Source organism: Protopterus annectens, chromosome 7.part0 (genome assembly GCF_019279795.1).
Source record: "Protopterus annectens isolate FY-2018-M chromosome 7.part0, PAN1.0, whole genome shotgun sequence".
NCBI classification, from domain to species: Eukaryota; Metazoa; Chordata; order Ceratodontiformes; family Protopteridae; genus Protopterus; species Protopterus annectens.
In genome coordinates, this window is record NC_056739.1 from 182,362,104 (window position 1) to 182,383,680 (window position 21,577).

Genomic DNA, 21,577 nt, shown 5'->3' on the forward strand with positions numbered 1-21,577 from the left:
CAGTGCCATAGTGTAGGATTCAGCAGTTGAACTTTCAGTTCCGTCTGCATGGGTGTCATGAAGTTTGTCACTTCTGACTTGAGTAGCATGAAGTTGGCTTTGGAGAAGTTTTTATGGTGGTTTCTTTACTAGGGGGTGGGGGTGGGATGTGGATGTTAAGGGTGATTAGCTTATGGTCAGACCTGACTAACGAGGGGGTGACCATACGTATGGAGCATTGATTTCCCATGTTGGTAATGACCAGGTCTAGAATATTGGAGCCCCTGGTGGGACTATGGATTAGTTGATCCAGGGCGTTAGAATTTATGAATTCCAAGAACCATTGCGCAAAGGTGTTGGGACATGAGTAGTTTTCCCAGTTAATGGCAGGGTAGTTAAAATCACCCAGTATTAGGGTGTTTGGTTCTATCTTAATATTTTCCAGTATGTTTAGAAAGGTGTAGTGAGAATCTTGGGGTATGGTGGGGGATCTGTAGCAAGCTACAATTTGGATTGCAGTCTTACCTAGTGTTAGTTGCACTTGGAGAATTTCAGACACATTGTGTTGGCCAACTAGCCTGGTGGTGTGAATATCCTTGGTGAATATTGACACTCCTCCACCTTTAGTGTTTTGGTCCTGGTTTGGTGGCCGAAAAGTGTGGTAAGAGTTGTAGCCTGGTATTGCAGGGGTGCTCTCTGGAGCCTTGAACCAGGTCTCAGTTACTGCACAGATATCAATGTTCTCCATTTTTAGGAGTGCCTCAAGAGAGTGCATTTTGAGGTTTAGACTTCTAGCATTGAGTAGCATTACCTTCAGATTTTGCATGCTTGTACCTGTTATGGTGGTGGTTTTGTCCTTTGAAGTTTGCCTAAAAAAGGCACTATAGGGGTGGCAAGAGCCTTAGACAGTAACCTGAATCCCAGGGGCTACAGGTGCAGACCATCTCTGGCAAAGCATCGTGGTCTGTACTCATCTGAACTTTGACCTTTATAGAAACCTTAAGAACCTTTTGCAGAAAGCAAAGAAGGAAGAAGAAATGATATATGATTGAGAATGTCCTGCAACACCTAAAACTGTGATTTCACCCACATCAGAAATTTCACAACTTTCTAGAATGATGCAGAAAATTGTTTCCACTTAAATATCAATTAATTTGCAAAACTTCTGTCAGTTACCAGACAATCAGACCTGTCTGAAGCTTTTGGTTGCAGGCAACAGCCTCATGCTACAGATGTTGGAGATGCACCAGCCTTTTGCTTGCCAGAGACCTGCATGCCAAGTTACAGTACTTGAGTCTGATTCTTTCTCCATCTGTCTGTCCATTTGCTGTGCTATTTTGTCCAATTTGAGGTGCCAGAGCATGGAGTTTATTATCCATTTCAGTGTGCAAGAGCACGGAGCCTACTCTGACAAAAACTGGTACAAGGCAGGAAATTGTCTCACACGTTACACAAGTCTATTGCAGAGCACACATGCTCACACTTATATATTTAATGACAATTTGGCATATCCAATCAACATGGATTTAGAGTGTGAGGGGGAAACTTAACACTGAAAAACATGGGGAGTTTATGTAAACTCCAAACAGAGGGCATGCCAGATGAGTAATCAACTGGTAAGGCAGGTGGTGTGAGGTAGGAATGCTTACCTGAGGACTATTGAACACTTCCTAGAACACTCACTATATTTGTTCATAATGATGCATTCTTTTGCCTTGTCTGAAATTTGTGAGGTAGGTCGTTCCCTTTTTTATTTATATGCAGAACATGCACATCTATTGATATATCCAGATGTGGTGTAGCTTATATTATATTTTCAGATATAAACATCTGTTAAGTAATTGTACGTGCTGGAAATCAGAGTACCTTAAAAAAAAAAAAAAAGAGTACACTCTGAATATGAAACACCCCATCCAGACCATACCTCTCAACTGTCCAGATTTTTGCAGAATGTCCAGATTTTTTACTCATATTTTTGCTCTGTTCCTCATAAAATTTGTGGTTTCTGGCAAATCACTGAGATGATCTGAGGACTGAAGTCACTAAATAATGACACACTTTTGAGTTTCAGACTTCAGATCCTTCAGAAAATGTATGTTAAAACAAACCATGTTATTCTAGCAACTTTCTAAGAGCAATATTTAAAATATGTCCCTATTTCTGGCCCTTTGTCACCCAATTTTGTTGGGCTTTATCCAGATTTCTTGAGAGGTATGCCGAACACAGTTCAGCCAAGTGTGGCACATGTGCTTCTGGGAGATATATTTTGCATTTGCACTTTCATCAGTGACCACAGAATACAACCTCCTGTCTAAACGATACATATATATTTGTGAGAGAAATGGCTCATTTCGATATGGACTCTCACATCTATTTAACAAAGCACTAAATAAAATCATGCTAATTATAATGCCAACTGCATCCTGAAAAACAAATACAAATTAGTAATAAGCATTAACAGCCTTTTGACATGCTTCTTTTCTCTGTTTTATGTAAGCTCTTGCAAAGCCCAGGCAGTTTACATTCTCAGAGCTCTGTGGTGTCAGAGACATACCTGAATATTTCATGCTGTGTCGAGTGGTTATGTGGTACATGAGAAGCCCAAGATTAACGTATCCATTTCATATTTGGCAGTAGGTTACTGACTCTTCAGAAGCAGAGTAGCAGAGTATCTGTTAGCAGACAAATGCGTGGCTTATCTACACTGCTCATTTTCCAATAGCATGAGGAAGCTGAAGTTTTATTTGCTAATATGTGTCTTCTTCCTACAATCTCCTATAATTATTTTATTTCTGTCCCATATATATTCTCTGAGTTCCACAGCCTCCACAGAAAGGCTGTACCCTGCATTTTGAAGTCTGTGTAAAAAAAAAAATCCTGGCATCATCTATGAACCAATCTTGTCCCTATCTTCAGCTTTTGTTTTTGTTCTTTCATGCATCATCTTCTATAAGATAGACTCATATCCCTTAACTAATTGTATTGTGTCCCAAGTATACACATATATGCAGTAACTTCTTATAAGCTGTGTTCAGAAGTGTTCTTTACATTATTTTGTAAAGGCTAAACACATTCCATAGCTATTTAGACAATGTTAAGTATTAGACAGGCAGCAGTTTACTGGTAGTACAAGTGTAATGCTATAATACAATGCATAATATTAATGTATTATGTAGTAATGCAACATAACCAGTTCCAGCAGTAAGAGTTAGCAAACATGACCTGCAGGTATGTCACTGGCTTTAATCTCCGTAGGTTTACCATTGTGTTTTTCACCTGCACCAAAATCATGTCTACATAGAAACAATGATTACTCTATGCCCCTCCCCCCAGTCGTTAGCAACTAAAGCTTTTCCTTTCCCACCCATCTGTCTTGTAGAGTACTGCAGGAAATGAACAAAAACATCTAGTCTAACATGGGGAGGATTTTCATTTCTGAGAAGCTGCTGCTGTAACGTGCTTCTTGTGCCGTGACTTTTTATTATTAAGAAAGTTCTGAGGTAAGATTTTACTGGATTACAATACAGAGGGGGCATATTCTGTTGTAGGCTGCACAGCAGAACTTGTGTTCACTTTGCTAGCTACTCTGATCTTTTATGAACACTTACTATCTACCCACACAGATGCTCTTAACTCAGAAATAGACTGAAGCTGACAGTGCTTTGCAGAGAAACAGAAACCTGACACAGACGCAGTGTTAGTGTTTATCACATTCATGAATACACACACGCATAGCTTTGTAACTGCATGTCTTAAAATGATCACGACTGCATGTTTTGGCATTAAGCAAACAATAACCTATAAATCACTGGAGAACCTCTAGCTGTGAAAACCAGTTTAATTTCCTGTTCATGTGATTTTAATTTCTTCCCTAGAGTTTACTTAACTCACATTAAATAAATGTTTTTTTTTTAGTTTCATTTTGTTTAATTTTTTTAGCTGTTTAATGTCACATTATTACCATAATCGGTTTAGTTAGCCATTTAACTCAGTATTTATACTTGGTATTCAGATTTAGTCTTTCCCCATATGTGTCTGTCACTGAACTTATATACTGTTCTTTGGAAAGAATATAGAAAGCAGTCTGTCTGCTTTGCTCTAAAATGTTCAAGTCAGAGCGTAAAGATTTAATGCTGACCACATGAGCAGCGTGTCTGTTTTTTCTGCTTAAAAATGATGAGACATATAGTGGGATTCAATTGAGTAGCTTATGTGGGCTAACTAGTTGTGTAAGAAAACAAGGCAACACTTTTTCAAAAGCAGATCAGCCAAGAAAACACTGAAGTTAAGTGAGCTTTGAAATTGTACCAATACTTTTTTTTTTTTTTTTTTGGCATGATAGGGCAAGGGTATACATACTAGGGGTATAGTACACACTAGGGATATACACACTAGTGGTGTACATACTAAGAACACGTTAAGGATGTGCACTTATGCTTCTGGAACATTGACAGTCTTTAGTTTGGAAATTCACTTGTGGGCCAAACATTATTCCCCAAGAAACGTCTTTTATGACTTGTTGCCATTTCCTACATGTACGTTTTGGAATTCTTTTTATGACTTGTTGCCATTTTCTGCATGTATGTTTTGAAACTCTTAATGGTGTGATAATCTTCTGCCATAAAATTATGTAATAATGCAATATATGTGTGTGTGTGTATATATATATATATATATATGTGTATATATATATATATATATATGTGTATATATATATATATATATATATATATATATATATATATAATTTGATTTTAAGAGACAAGATTAGTTGCTGATCCTGACACAGCTGTGGTATTGAAATTATCAACATGAACAGAAAGTGTACTAAAACCTTTGATATTGTTAAGGGAAATGATCTGTATAAAAAGTAAAGGGCTATCCATTATTTTGTAATACCATTCCCAGGTAAACTAAAACCCCAAAATATTCTTTGTGATTGGGGTCTCCTAGATGTGCTACCTTAACACAATTACAGATGCCCTGCTCATACCTTAAACTCTGGGATTTGTCTTGCAATTTGACCTACTCCAAAAATTATGTTTAATGCAGTTGCAACTACCTTACTATGCCTTGTTGCATAATCAGTTATGGTTTAAGTTTAGTCAGCCAGTTATACTTAAACAAACCAAAAAAATAACAGTTAAAATGTTCTTTAAGCCAAAAATGTTAAGGTGCCCAAGAATAGCTGTAGAAAACAAAAGGTGCAAAACGAAAGTTGGAGAAAATATGTAACCAAAAAAATGTATAATCTATCCTTAACAAATGCACGTAACTGTATTACCAGAAAACATGTACGTATAACCCACTGTAAACAAATTCACCTTACTTTAGGAAGGCATGCTGGCATCCACTTTGCACTCATTTGTAATAATGTTGCACCTGTTTAAATTTGGTTAAGAATTATTTCTTGTTAATATTTAAACTCATGCAAAGTTGCTTGGAGCTGAGTGTTAACTTTCTTGTTATTTTAGCCCAGAGCTGAAAGTAGTTTGTTAATGAATCTGTGCTATTTATTTATGTTTGTGGCAAAAAATTTCCTTCGGGGGGGGGGGGGTGATTTTAATGTCTTCTTCAAAAGCCTATGTACGTCTATCAAGAATATGTCTTTCAAATGTGAATCACCCAAACCATAAGGACATAGCAGGACAATTTAAATGACGTTGAAAGCAGTGTATCCTAGAATTTTAACCTGAGAGCACTGACTTGTTTAGTGGCATGCACAGGGTCAGACAATATGTAGATGAAGACTAAAGGTGTGAAACCTAAGACTACAGGCTAAAGCTAGTTATCAACTCATGGCCTGACCCCTCTGTGCTGAACTGCTGGCTACGGAAAATGAATTAGAATGGTTCTTTTGGTGCATTAGTAAAAGAAGGAAGACCTCCAAAGGTGTTTGTTGGTGAGGGGAATCTGGAGTACTGTGATAGATTGAAATGAGTGAAACATCTACATCTTTAGTATAATTTTGCAGATCACCAGAAAGTTGACAGGGGCATGACAGAGGCACCACACACATGCCCACATCCATTAAAAAAATGTGTTTTTTTTCTCCTTTTCTGTCATTCTGATGTTGTGCCCCATGTTCCTTGCTGTGTCTATTGACACTCCCAAGCGCCACTGGTTCACTGTCTGAAATTAAACTGTGGCCAGTGAAGATCTTAAGGGCATCTTTGGGTGGAGAGTCATGCTCCCTGCTTCAAGCCTGGGGGAGCTTTTATTTATGACTATTATATTTCTTTCTTTATCCCCTGTGGGTTCCTTTGGTAAAGACTCTGAGGTGGGCATGCAATTGGTGTATGATGTTTCACCCCACCTCCATAGTGGCTCAGCCATGCTGCCACCCTATTCCCCTTTATGGACCCCCCCTCCCCCCAGCAACGACATCTCCAGCATGTACCAGGGATCACTGTCAGAGATGACCACAGGACCTACCTACCCTAGGGGATGGTAATACCCATCCCTCCCTGCTGATTGAACCACTAACTAAACCACAGTTGGCTGGACCATAGATAGTGCTTTATCCCTCTTTGACACTGTAGTGGCCTGCCCATATTATTTTTGAGGCAAAGGCCCTAAAAGTTCTGGAAATTTTGAATACTGTGGGCTAAGATTCCAGGATAGCTGCTTCTGAAGAAACATTGGATGGGAGAGGGGCAAACAGCAGAACTTGTTAATTACAAGAGGTATATTTATGTAGAGGAAACTCTGAAGACTGGGATGAGGAAAATGCAGAAAAGTGCAAATATTTTTGATTGGCAAAATAAAGTTTGATCAAGCTCTTTGAAGAGAGTAGACCTAGACTGGTTGCAGCTGACAGAACGGTATGCTCTGATAACATCCATTTGATCAAGCTCTTTGAAGAGAGTAGACCTCAGAATGTTAGTTGACCTAGACTGGTTGCAGCTGACAGAACGGTATGCTCTGATAACATCCGTTTGATTAAGCTCTTTGAAGAGAGTAGACCTCAGAATGTTAGTTGACCTAGACTGGTTGCAGCTGACAGAACGGTATGCTCTGATAACATCCGCTTGATCAAGCTCTTTGAAGAGAGTAGACCTCAGAATGTTAGTTGACCTTGACTGGTTGCAGCTGACAGAATGATATGCTCTGATAACATCCGTTTGATCAAGCTCTTTGAAGAGAGTAGACCTCAGAATGTTAGTTGACCTAGACTGGTTGCAGCTGACAGAACGGTATGCTCTGATAACATCCACTTGATCAAGCTCTTTGAAGAGAGTAGACCTCAGAATGTTAGTTGACCTAGACTGGTTGCAGCTGACAGAACAGTACGCTCTGATAACATCCGTTTGATCAAGCTCTTTGAAGAGAGTAGACCTCAGAATGTTAGTTGACCTAGACTGGTTGCAGCTGACAGAACGGTATGCTCTGATAACATCCGTTTGATCAAGCTCTTTGAAGAGAGTAGACCTCAGAATGTTAGTTGACCTAGACTGGTTGCAGCTGACAGAACGGTATGCTCTGATAACATCCGTTTGATCAAGCTCTTTGAAGAGAGTAGACCTCAGAATGTTAGTTGACCTAGACTGGTTGCAGCTGACAGAACGGTATGCTCAGATAACATCCTTGTTTCAAGGCTAGTAATGAAGAACATGGAAGAGGGTGCTACAATGACTGACAGTACTTTAGATTCATTAGGATGTCTTTCTGTGCACCAGTTGGGCAACTGCTTAGAAAAAGGATATGCATTTGACAAGGGTAGCAGCTAATTAAGCATACAGTTGGTAGAAAAGAAATGAACAAGAGTGCAAGAAATACCTGTGGAAATCTGGGAGAGAAGGAGGCATAAAAATATTGGGCAGTTTTCTATTAGCTCAGTGGTAACATCTTTGCTTCACAGCTTCAAGATTTTGGGTTCAGTACTACCTTCATCTCAGCATGTGTGTGGGGAGGTTATGTATTATCTCTCTGTTTGCTTGGGATTTCCATGAGTCCTCCAGTTTCCTCCCAGAAACATTCTGGTTTATTGGATACCCTAAATGATATGTTTGGGTATGTACAAATGTCTGTGTGTGTATATTTACCCTTGCTTGCCCTTGTGCTTGAAAATTTTTCTAAATGCCTTTAAATGGATCTGTCCAAACCCTGCCCTCAAAAATATGTTTGTTAGTAATACCGGAAGTGGAAAAATCAAAGTAGTCTCTCTTGGTTCAGACTTCTCAGTCTGGAGGGCTTTTATTTCCATGACTACAGGACAAAGAATGTGTTTTATATAGTGTTCAATACAGCCTTCCCCAAAGTGTTTTATACACATACACACAGCCAAAGCTGGTTGTGAAATAAATGAATGTGTGTCAGTATGTACAGTCTCACCTACGAATAGACAGATTGCAGCTTTTCATTTCATTTTATGGAAGGGGAAGGCTTGGCCAATGTGAATCAGAAATTTCTTTCCTTTCCTCTTATTGATAGAGTTTGGTCTTTTTAGCCTTCCAACCAGACATGGAAATATCATTGGCACCATGACAGGTGGCAGGGACTTTGCATGAAACCCGGGACAAGAACATTCTGGTCTGGCAGTAGATGCATAAAAAGTAACTCCATGCAAGCACCCTCTTGGGTAGTGAAAATAGGTGGCATTAATACCCTAAGGAAAAACAGGGAAGGTATGATTTGACTGATTAAGGGCTAAAGCTGATGAATTTGATCATGGAGCTGTCAGCAAATTTGGTCAGAGTGGAGTGACTCACAGAGAGTTACGTTGCTGTAATGCTGTGGAAAGTGGGTTTGCAGTATGGGCCAGATACTTTTGAGATATTTTACTTCTGCCCCATAGATTCTTGTGAGACTATACCAGCCCTTTTATCTCCTGTTCTCTGGATTCAGTTCAAAAAAGTGTCATGAAGGGGAGGAACTTTATTTTCATGCATTGTAGTAAACATGTGTCAGGACTTGTTACTTTTTAGATTGTTACTTTTTAGCACCTTTAGTAACCTAACGCAGTACTCGGTGGGGACTTCAACACACAGGACAGAGCATGAGATGATGAATACAGGCTTATGAACTGCAAGCAGATATTAAACCTGAATTGTGACTCGCTGTCACATGCTCGTGAGTGCAAGTACACCCACAGGACAGAGCATGAGATGATGAATACAGGCTTATGAACTGCAAGCAGCTATTAAACCTGAATTGTGACTCGCTGTCACATGCTCATGAGTGCAAGTACACAGGAAATAGAAACACTAGGAATTTTCCCTCACCGTAACAAAGTGACTGCAAGCTAACAGCGAGGGAATTAATTACTTTTAAGGGAAAATAAAACCTCAAGCTAACATGAAGGATGTCAGAAAGATCTTTAAGTAAAGAAAAAGCAAACAATAAGTTAACTGATCAAAGGTATATGTGAAAACACTATTTGTGGCTTCCAGTAGTAGTGGAAGGGAATGAGAGGCTCAGTGACTGCTTACTTGGTATGTTTATAATGACAGCAAGAGCTCAGAGGAAGTAAGAAAGAAAGAAAGGTACTTTAAAATCACACTAGGGTTCTTGCTATGCCAGCAAAAGCAAAGCACACTGCTTGTTCTTTACTTGTTCTTTACTTCTGTCCCAGGTGTCTTTACCTGTATTGATAACAACGTTGCCTAAGCTTGTGAATTTTCCTGTCCTAGCCTAGAGCACTCCCACCTTAATTGTTGCAAAATAAAACATTCCTCTTTGTTTTTTGTAATGGTTAAAAAAAAATGCAGAATATTCAGAAATCATCAGCTGCTGCCATTTATGCAGTGAATCATTGCTGGCTAAATGTTTTCTATTCAATTTACTTTGCTCCGTACTGATATAAAATAGGAATCTGAAAAGATCAGATTGAAATTTATAATTTGCTCAGTTATAACTTAAATCCTGATTTTCTTTGTCTCTGCCAAGCCAGAGCATATTCACAGCCCTCTCTGTTTCAGATATTTTCCATACCTGAGAGACCAAATGTATGGAGTATTTTTGTCCACTGCCAGTTCTTGATTATTCTGCTTGTAGTGTTTGCTACCCTCGACATTCAATGTTAAATAAGTCACAGAAGCACAGATAAATATTTCAGCAAGTTGCAGTGGATGTAACAGCTCAGTGAAATATCAGTTTCTGATAGCAGCTCAAAAGTTTATGCCTTCTTGTATGTGACCATTATTCATTGGGCAAGGTTTAACCCCCCCCCCCCCAAAGTTTTGTTTCTATCTTGTGCAGTCTTAATTCACAAGTTTTTGGTCCTACCACCTCTTCAGGAAAGCTCATTCAATCATTCCCACCACCTTTACTATGAAATACTACTTCATTACATCTCTCTTGAGCTGCCCATTTTCTCTTCTGTAGCTCTGTCCCCTCATTTTACTAGAAATCTGTAGTTTTCGTACTTTGAACTTCTAGATTTTGCTTGCATTTTACGACTTTCACAATGGAGATTTGTAAATGGCTATAGTGATGACTGTACTTTGAGCAGTATGACGCTGTCTGTATTCATGTCACTACTGTTTGTAAAAGCTATCACTGGTTTTCTATATGTTCCAAAACTTTTCTACTAACTACAGTAGTTTTTCCAATGGGAAAGTTTTCTTATGTTCTGCCAAGTGATATTGTTTTATAGTTATGTGGATGTGCCTTGCTGTATGTACTGCTTGTGGCTGAAAATGATTGTTGAATTAGCTCACTCATTCAGTTATCAAATAAGTGAAAAAAGTGCCGTATTATTTTAAGTACGGTGATCATTTTATCTGTATGTAGTTTCTTGAGGTATGCCCCTCCCCTTGGTCATCATTCCTCAAGACTTTCCATGTTAGGTTGCTGCAGTTCTTAGATGCCTTCTGATGAAAGTCATGCACAATTTTGTTGCCTTCCTCTGAACTGCTATTACCCTGTCTGTAAGCTCTCCAGGGCTCCACTCAGTGCTGTAAATGTCAACTTAACTATCTTGTATTCCTAATTTAAATTTAGGTCGATTAACAGCATAATCCTAGTTCATTACTATTGAACTCATCCCTACCCCAAAATATGTATGGTTCTCTTTAATGTTTGCTTCCCGTGTACATTATTTTATATTTATTTATTTTACATGGGTAAGTAAATTTCTTCCTGTCTCTTTTTTCATTCTCTGACAGCTTTTGTATTAACCTTGTTGCATAAAGGGAGCCTTCAGCCTTTCCAGGCCTTCTTCAGGATGACTTAAAAACACACACACACACACACACACACACACACACACACACACACACACACACACACACACACACACACCCTGAAGTGACTACTGTACTACCTCTGTAGTTATATGTCCTTCGTCTGAGTGAATTCTCTTGCTTTTAACACTGTGTACTATTACCTTGATTCCATTGGTTATAACACTGTGTACTATTACCCTGATTCCATTGGTTATAACACTGTGTACTATTACCCTGATTCCATTGGTTATAACACTGTGTACTATTACCTTGATTCCATTGGTTATAACACTGTGTACTATTACCTTGATTCCATTGGTTATAACACTGTGTACTATTACCCTGATTCCATTGGTTATAACACTGTGTACTATTACCTTGATTCCATTGGTTATAACACTGTGTACTATTACCCTGATTCCATTGGTTATAACACTGTGTACTATTACCCTGATTCCATTGGTTATTTATAACACTGTGTACTATTACCCTGATTCTATTGGTTATTTATAACACTGTGTACTATTACCTTGATTCCATTGGTTATAACACTGTGTACTATTACCCTGATTCCATTGGTTATAACACTGTGTACTATTACCCTGATTCCATTGGTTATAACACTGTGTACTATTACCCTGATTCCATTGGTTATTTATAACACTGTGTACTATTACCTTGATTCCATTGGTTATAACACTGTGTACTATTACCTTGATTCCATTGGTTATAACACTGTGTACTATTACCCTGATTCCATTGGTTATAACACTGTGTACTATTACCCTGATTCCATTGGTTATAACACTGTGTACTATTACCTTGATTCCATTGGTTATAACACTGTGTACTATTACCCTGATTCCATTGGTTATAACACTGTGTACTATTACCCTGATTCCATTGGTTATAACACTGTGTATTATTATTTTGACAGCATTTGCAGTACCACAGCCCTTGTACTATATGCCCATCTAATTTATTGAGCTTTTTGCACACTACCTCCTTCTGTCTGGCCAAATGTCATGGCCATACCTCAAAGAAGTCGATCATTTGGTATGATGGTCATTCTCCTAGGGGACTTGCATTTTAAAATGTCAGGAAATGTAATGCATTCACTGTAACACCTGCTTTCATAATTTTCTGCCTACTGTAATAAAAATTACAGGGCCACAGTTTTCAGTTTGTATGAACGGTTGTCATCCTTTGAACTCTTCAGTTATGAGGAATCATGGTATCCTCTCATGATCTGTTAAAGATGTTAGAGCGGTCAACACTTCTCTTATCATATTTTTAAGTATTGATGGGTATGTCCCATCACCTGGTCCACCTTTAGATTTTTTGAGTTTTTTTTCGTCCCATCACCTGGTGCACCTTTAGATTTTTTGAGGTTTTTTTCGTCCCATCACCTGGTCCACCTTTAGATTTTTTGAGGTTTTTTTCGGGACCCATCTTTGTGGAAGAGTTGTAATCATTATCTTTATTGCAGCTTTGACTCGAGCCAGAGGCACAGTGCACAAAATGCAAACTGAGTGAGGACAGCCAGGCTCAATAGACCGGAGTTTCATAAACAGAATACTGAGTGGGTGGTGGTGGGGAGGGGAAAATACATTAAGTAATTGATCTTTAGTGTAACCTTTTGTTGATGGTGAATCACATTCCCAAATGGCTGACCCCTTTTAGATATGAGCTCGTCTGAGACTCCCTGTAGGAGGGCACCCAAGTTTAAGATCACCATCTCACAAGTAGCACATAGAACATCAAGAAATACCCTGCTTCTAAGTGTAGTTGCAGTTAAGGTGTTGATTCAGTTTACATTTGGCATGTTAACTTCCCCACCCCCACCCAATATCAGCAGCTTCCCACTTCTTTCCCATTCTTGGGATTAGACTGTGCCATCTATGAAGATGTTTTGTTACATCCTGTCTGCAGACTGTCCTGCCATTTCTGTTCTGTTTTGTGGCTTTACAGTCGTAGCTGTCAACTGCCAAGAGATTTTTGCCTTGTATTTTTGGTCTGTTCCTCGTAACATTTGTGGTTTTCTGGCAAATCACTGAGTATAGCATTTATTAAGAGTTTGAATTTGTATCCTACAGAAAATGTATGCTGATAAAAAAAAAGCTCTTTTTCTAGCAACTTTCATACTTTCAGAGTAATTTTAAAGTCTATCACTATTTTTGGGCCTTTACCCCTAATTCTTGCATTGAGAGGTATGCTTATAGTATATTCTGCACGCCATGTTTATGGCAGGTTCTGTTGCTTGATGTCTTATATCATGTAAAGAAAGCTGCGGCTGCTTCATTTTAACCACTTTAACCCTCCAATAAAGTATGTACCTCAGCATGTAGATATTTGAGGTGTGTGTGTGTGTGTGTGTGTGTGTGTGTGTGTGTGTGGTGTCATGTTTGCATTATAGCCATGATATCTACATATTCTTCCAATATTGACATTAGATTGTGTGTGCTCACTTGCTACTGCCATGATATCTCAGTATTCTTCCACTAGTGACATTACGGTGTGAGTGTGTGTGTGTGTGTGTGTGTGTGTGTGTGTGTGTTTGTTTGTGTAGATATGTGCTATGTTTGTGTTACGGCCATGATACCCCAGTATTGTTTTTCCATCAGTGATGTTCTCAATACAACATTGTGGTCCCACAGTAGGGGCATGGGTACTCCCTTTTTTATTTTTTCTGTTCTCTTGCCAAATTGGCATTTGACTTTTGTGTGTATTGTTTTTCCCTTTCATTAACACTTGTCTTCTGCTGTAACTCAACTCCTTTACAAGTGCCAAGGATGTAGGAAGCAAACTTTTTAGCTGCTGTTAGCTACACATGGCAGGATGGCTCAGGGTTCACTTGTACTTTTAATTGTGAATCCTGACACTAGTGCTCGAGGAATTGTTTTAAGAAATAACAAACGAGGTAGTTATGGGTTCATATTGGATTTGGAAGTAAGAATTGAGATACATAAAGCGTGCATTGCTGTCACGTCTAATATGTCCATAGTTTGAAGTTTTTGCATGCACTAGGAAACTTAAAAGAAAGACAGATAAGCAGATGGAAATTTACTAACTGGTCACATTAACCAGCTGACAAAGTATGTACATATATGCATCTAACTACCACACTTAATCAGTGTATCACTGGTAAACAAAAAAAAAATGGTACTGCTGCTATACTTTTAAATGATAAATCAGAATTTCAAAATGAAATTGTCACTGTAACATTTGTGGTAATCTGCTACAAAATAAACACATAGATCAGAAAATATTAGCTGAGATTTGTCATTTTGTATGGAGGTTTGGTTTTCAGTGTATACAAGTATTGATCAATAGTATGGCGAAAACTGGCTTTTTGAAAATAAAATCTTTAACTGATTTTTGACACTGAATTTAATGGGCAGTATTTGATTGGGTAAGTGATCAATCAGATTCCATTGTTTTTGTTATTGGTTCTATAGAATTTTTTGCATTATTTATTCCTTTGCTATAAAGGAAATCTCTTAATCCCTTTGAAGGGTGTGCTGCTGAAACACCAGCGATCAGGTAAGCTTCTTTCATTTTCCAAAAGCCAATTTCTGTTTTTATTGGTCTTCATTGTACTAATAATCTAATTATAAACGGACAATTGTTGCAGTAGTTGTGATTTTGATTATATAAGTGAGGAAAAAGCACAGTTAAGCGGCTTTTTCATGTGCTGTGGTGTTCTGATCATGTGCCTCATTAGTTATAAACAAGAAAGCACTGTTGTACTATGTCTGACTGCTGTGTGCTATTCTTTCTGCCTGTTTCTACAGTTCAGGACTCTTGGACAAAACCCTGATCTAGATAACTAAAAACTGAGAAATTAACTGAGACCAGTGTAACGTACTCTGAGCACATGAAGCTAAGGATAGCGAGGAATACACCATGTCTCTTACCGCCAGAACATAAATAAACCACAACAAGGCATAGAAATCAGATGTGTACTGGAGAATTAAAAAGCTTTATTACTTTGAGTAGATTGTATTACCAAAACAGGTCAATAAAATGTGGTGATGACTTAAAATGTTCATTAAGTGGAATGCCTTCTGTGTTTCCTTGACTGAAACTGTCCGTTACAAATACCACCTGTCTAGTACAGATCCCCTCCCCAGCTTGCACTACTAATGTCTGTACATGGGTTCCCATGGAACGGAATCACTTTCACTCTGCATAAGATACCAATCCCTGTTTGAATTGCGGGTTTACCACAAGTATACTAATACAGTATGTACTGTACTGTACTGAATGTTTTTTAATTGCTTTGTGTATTGCTGTGCTGTAAGGATAGACTGGGGGCCCTGACACAAAGGTCCCCTTATGAATATGAGCTTGTTTCCAGTAGAGACAGCCCCGTGAAATAAATAAATGCATATCAGCAAGCTGTGTAAAATGTTCCTTTCTGTATTTTATTTGTCATAGTGGGATAACATTTACCCCAGCTGGATTCTACATGTTGAAGTGATATAGCATTGTGTAACTAAATTCAGCATGCTTTGTATTTATTTTATTTGACATTTGCAACTGGGCTGGTCTGACTGGGTCACAGAACCTGTTTTCAGTGGAGCTCCAGGGAGAAAAGCTCCACATTCAGACTTTTTTATCGATACACAGATTACAATTATTACAATATGAAGTAAGTTAAGACTTTGTTAATCTTTAATCTGTTGTAATTGTAATGTCCAGTTGCTAGAGTTTTGCAATAAAAAAGTTACATCATTTGTAAGAGTTACAAGTGTTTTAATAATAGATTTCTATAGAAGTAAGTAAATAATGTGCTTAGAACATATTAATATGAGCGTAGTCTTACTCTAGATCATGTGATCAGCTTTACTTGGAGAGGGGGAGAAATAGTTTAGTTTTGTGAGGGGGTTTAGATGGAGAAGAAGAGGAGTACAGACTAAGGTTTGGGGTAGAGGAGAAGAGTTTTTGGAGGAGCTTCATAGAAATGAAATGGAGTAACAGAGAGAGAGAGAAAAGGAGGGTGGACAGAGCAGAGGTAGAGTGGGATTAACCTAGAGTTAAACATGAGCAATGCCATGACTTTGACTTTTAAGGTGTGTTTTGAAAGAGTGGCAGATTTGGGGTTGATCTGGTGGTTGAAGAGAGAGAGTTCCATAATTTAGAAATAGAGTAGGAGTATAGAGACTGTCCTGGTCATTTAGAAGGTTTGGAGATTTCTAGCAACCCTTCTGATCTGAGTGATCTGTTTGGTTTGTATTATTTGATAAGCTTATCTAGGGCAGGGCAAGCAGTGGGTTTGTAAATTAGGTTGTGTATAGTAACTAGATAGGTATATGTTTGTTGGTTGGAGAGTTCAAGCCAATGTAGTTCACGTAGTGGTTTATGGTGGTGTGTATGGTATTTAGAGTTTGTGGCGAACTTTGTTGTAACATTGTTTCATTTTTGTTTTTGTGAGCATTTGCAGGTTGGCGAGTATACTAAAGCCATAAAATAGGGTAGAAAGTAGGAATGTTTTTGCCAGTGTAATCTTGGTAGTTGTAATAAGGAATTGCCTGTTTCTTTAGAGAAATCCTAATTTCTTGTGAGTTTTCTTATCTTTTGCTGGACATGTGAAGGAAGGTAGAAGTTCATAGGTTGGTATTAGGCTATCGGCTCAAGGGCCTGTACAAGCCTAGCCATAACAATTCCCTGGATATTTCTTCCCACAGTATTTACTTCCCTGGACCCCTGTCTAGCAGGGTGACTGATGTGATCCCCGAGGTGAATTTCTATCTCTCATCCAGTCGTCAAGGTTCCTTTTGAAGAGGGCCAAGGAGGCACTCTGCTTGACATGTATAAACAGCCTTTGCAGGTCTTGAACCCAGGACCCCATACATTATATAGTCACAGTAGTTAACCACTAAGCCATCACAGTAGAAGTTAAGCTATAATTATACCCAGTAATTTTATTTTTTCTATGATAGTGTTTTCGGCTGAGTGGATGTTAACATTTTAGTGAAAGACAGGAGTCAGAAGAGTTGTGCATCTGTGAGCCATGTTTCAACAGTAGTGAAGGATTTTGGGGTGTTAGAGTAGTTTTGGAAGAATGTGAGAGGTGTAGGTTATGGTGGAATGATCTGCATATTGAATCAGCATTCCAAGGGAAGAAGAGGTATGTAAATTATTAATAAATAGATTAAATAGTAGGGGACCAAGGATGGAGCCTTGAGGACTCCTGTAGGGTTAAGGAGAAAGGTGGAGAGTTGATTTGACCATTTGAATTCTTGCTTCCAGTCTTGTAGGTAGCTTTGAAACTAGTGTACTCTGGTGGGGGAGCAACCTAGGTTTGACAGGGTATTTAGTAGTAAGGTGTGTGAGACTGTGTCAAAGGCTTTAGAGAGGTCCAGGAATACTGTGTATACAAGGTTTCCTTAATCTCTGGCCCTATTTATGGTGTCTGTAAAAGATGATAAAGCTGTGGATGTGCTGTGTGCAGCTCAGAAGCCATTCTGGGTTTGAGTAAGCAAGTTGCTCTGCAGCAGGTAATACATTAACTGTTGATTGGCAGACCTTGCAAGAATGGTATGAATATGGGGCGAAAGTTAGATACTTTGGTGGAGTTTCCTCCTTTATGTATTAGGGTTATATGTGATAGTTTCCATATATTGGGGACTGTAGATTCAGACGGAGATCTGTTTGAGAATGCTGATTAGATAAGTAACTGAGTCAGCGGCAAGTTTTAGGTATTGTGGTGGGAGATTATCTGCAGATGTGGAGCAGGGATTCAGTTTGCGTAGTAATTTTTTTATTGATGAGGTGGATAATATAGGCTGATAGGAGATAGAGGACTGGTTAACTTTGCATTGTCTCCATGTGTTGCTATTAGTGGGGTCTGCATTAGATGGACAGGAGTTATTGGTGTTTGAATGGGAGAGTAAATAAGAAGGGTCCTGTGTTGGGTTTAGTAGTCAGTAGGTCTGCTACTGATTTATTTTCATATGTGATCACTTTGTTCAAGCTGCAGTGACCTCAGTGTAAGATGGGGAGGTGCAAGTAACTTGCACCCTTTTACATTCCTCTTTTGCCAACCTATTCCATTAAAGAAAGAATGATTCAACCCACTGGTAAAGATTCATAAACTGTACCTTAGCAGTGTGGAGGTTAACCTCATCACTGTGCATAAGTGTCCCATGGAGTGGGCAGTGTAGGCTACCAAGAAGTGGACCTGCATAAGTGTCCCATGGAGTGGGCAGTGTAGGCTAACCAGAAGTGGACCTCAGGACATGAGTGGTATGGTGCACTAACTAGCCATTCAGAGCAATGCTGCTGAGGTGACGTATATAAAAGTAAATCAGTGGCATTTTATATATGCACTGAGCAGCACTGGTTAAGGGAAGTTACAGGGCTTCCCTGTATGTGTATACAGTATGTGGGTAGAATATGGAGTCTGCAGTAGAAAAGGGGTTGTGTGGTCTGACATGATGCATAGGATGCTGAAGGTGGGAATATGCATTATTTGATATACCTGCAGTCCAGCTGATTTGATGACTGCAGAGAAGGGTTGCGTAGACTAACACAACAGGCAGGCTGGTGTACTCTTAGTTATTGTTATGTTAGTTCAGAGGTATTGCAGAACAAAGCTGCTGGTAAGTGGTCGGATTAACTGGTTATTGGCAGGCCAGTTATGAGAGACTGGAAGGACTTGGAGTTGCTACCAGACTAGGAAAGGGGTTCACACAGGGACACCAAGTCCTTTGAGCTCACATCACATTAGCTTGGTCACGGAGCTGATAGCTTGAATGTACACCTTCTCATTGGAACGTATTCATGTTTGTCATGTTATGACCACATGCAACCATGTGTTTAAAGGGTGCAAGTCTCTTACACCTCCCCCCTATTCTTACGCTGAGATGACTGCAGCTGATTGTTCCTTTTCTGAACATTTCTTTAACTTGTAAACTAATATAGGGCTGGCTCTGCAATTTTTTTTATTTTTGTGCATTATCCGATAACATAAAAATGATAAATTCATGCTAGTTAGACAAACTAAGCAGAAAGCTAGTTAGCAAAATAAGCAGAAGGCAAGGCATAGTAATTATTTGTTAAACTACTTTCTAAGAATCCCCATAGAGACTTGTGATCGGTGATAAGTTGCCCACCGAAGCACTTGGTACTGGTAGTCAAAAAGTTTCAAGTTGGAAGAATTAGATTATGTTGCAGAAATGAGTTGTGAGCGGCACACAGTTTGCTGAACATGTAGTAAATGTTCTGACAGATTGATAAATTCAGGCAAACATGTAGTAGGATAACTAAGTTTGCCTCCTTCTGGCAAAAACCTTGCACTGCATCCCCCACATACAAATGGAATGGTTTGAAACTGGGCATAAATGTTTGCCTTCTAAGGATGGCTTATTCTGTCCTGTTCATTCTACAAAGACACTTGGATGTCTCCTCTGTTCTTGCATTGTATTCTCCCCCCGCACAGACGTGATTTTCACTACAAAACCTTCAAATAATTGCTTTGGTATTCATTGCAGTGAGAGCTTGGCTGTGAAACACAGCACCTGTAAAACTGTGGCAAGTACTCAGAAATTCTCTTTTAAAACTTAAGTCAGTGTCCAAGATGCAATTATATGACCTGTCATTGTCACACTGGGTTTTCAACATAAACTCAAATTTGACAGGTAGCTGTAGTATTTTTTTTTTTTTTTTTGTAAGCACATCTAAACCTAAACCTACAGTTCTAGTTTCTCCTTCCAATGTAAACTTATAGAATAATTGTCACCTTTCTCAAATAAGTTCAGATGCCTTATCTCTACCTGCCTCTGTACTTATGGTTCAGTAGTTGATTTAGTCTTCTTACTAACCAGAACTAATCGTATGAGTGTCGTGCATTAGTTTGCTACTGGTTTATTATCCTCATCTCTGTTTTCATTTCTGTTCATGAAAAGTGCATTATTACAATTAGCAGCTTTCCTGATGTTGAATGTTTCTCTTTTATTAGCACTGTGGCTCAGTGGGAATCTAGCTGCCTTGCAGCTTTAGCCTAGAGTTCAAGCCTGTCCTTTGCTGCTCACTATTTGCATGGGAGTTTGTATGTTCTTCCTGTGTTTGCATAGCTTTTCTTTGAGTAATAGTTTTCTCCTACATCTCAAAAAAATATGCTGATTGTTTGTTTATCCTAAACTGCCCCTTATACATTTGCTCTTCTATCTCAGGTCATGAATGACATAATTCTGAGAAAAATCAGTTAACTTGTTTAGCTACAAAATCACTGCTGCATTTTATGTGGTATGCAGTCATAGGCTCCATATGAGTTTCAAAACCATTTTAGGATTACCATATATGCCTTGCAATACCTATCCCTTGGGCTTCCCTTCCGTATTCAAGAAGGGAGAGGATAGTTAATCCAAGAAAAATTTGACAGCGCTCATTAGTTGTCCAGGATTAACCTGAAACATGATACAGAATTGCATTGTTTAAACCGCAGAGGAAGTTTATGCAAGAGAAGGGTGGATGTGCACACATTCCGTCTTATCTGGTAATGAGGTTTCAGGTCTCTGGTTTTTGTGTTGGCCAAGCTGTTTGCCCTGCTAAGAAATGTGAGTTCAAGGACCACAGGATCTCTAATGGTGCAGTAAGCAAGGCCTAGATTATCCCTCAAGAATCTAAAAGACAGGAAGTACAAGGACAGAGCATTCAGTGTCTCTTGGTAACTAAGGATTTGAAAACCATAGTTCTTATTTTGATAGGAACCCCTGGATATTTTTAGGTTCATAGGTGTGTACTAGGCCAACGGCCCTGGAGCCTTTACAAGCCTAGCCCACAGAAGTACCCTGGCATCATGCTGCTGTTAGTTCCCGGTGCCTCTATCAAGTAGAGCCACTGGAGTGATCCCCAGGGTGAACTTTCTATTTCCCATGCACTCATGAAGATTTCTCTTGAAGAGGGCCAGTGAGGTGCTCTGCTTGACATGTATGGGAAGTCTATTCCAGAGCATGGGCAGTCTGAGTTATGAACCTGTCCCTCCAGCTTGTTCTTTTTATTGTGGTAATGTGATTGAGGTCCCTGGAGCGTGTGGTGCAGAGGGATTAAGATTTTTTTTAAGTGTAACGTTTCTAACAGGCCTGGGTCAGACATGGTTTTGTAAGTCAAGCAGAGATCACCTCTTAATAGTCAATATGAGACAGAGAAAAGCTGGAGTTTTTTGAGTCTGTCCATGTAGGGCATGTGTTTTAAGGCCTACGATCCTCTTTGTGAGGTACTTTTGTGACCTTTCTAACTGTTTAGTGAGGTACATGCCAAGTGGGGCATTAGACTCTGGACTCTCTCTCTCACTCACACTCACACTCACTCTCTTTCTCACTCACTCTCTCACTCACTCACTCACTCACTCACTCACTCACTCACTCACTCACTCACTCACTCACACTCTCTCTCTCTCTCTCTCTCTCTCTTTCTTTCTTTCT

General features: G+C 39.1%; 1 protein-coding gene across 2 annotated transcripts in view; it reads left to right on the forward strand.

Moving 5' to 3' along the window:
• The first annotated feature begins 3,345 nt into the window (after positions 1-3,345).
• LOC122806336 (alpha-1,3-mannosyl-glycoprotein 4-beta-N-acetylglucosaminyltransferase C-like) overlaps positions 3,346-21,577 on the forward strand; it is a 503,760-nt gene continuing 485,528 nt past the window's right edge. For both annotated transcript variants that reach the window (XM_044076661.1, XM_044076662.1), the window contains exon 1: positions 3,346-3,479. The gene's annotated coding sequence lies outside the window, so the exon portion shown is untranslated. The remainder of the gene's footprint in view (positions 3,480-21,577) is intronic.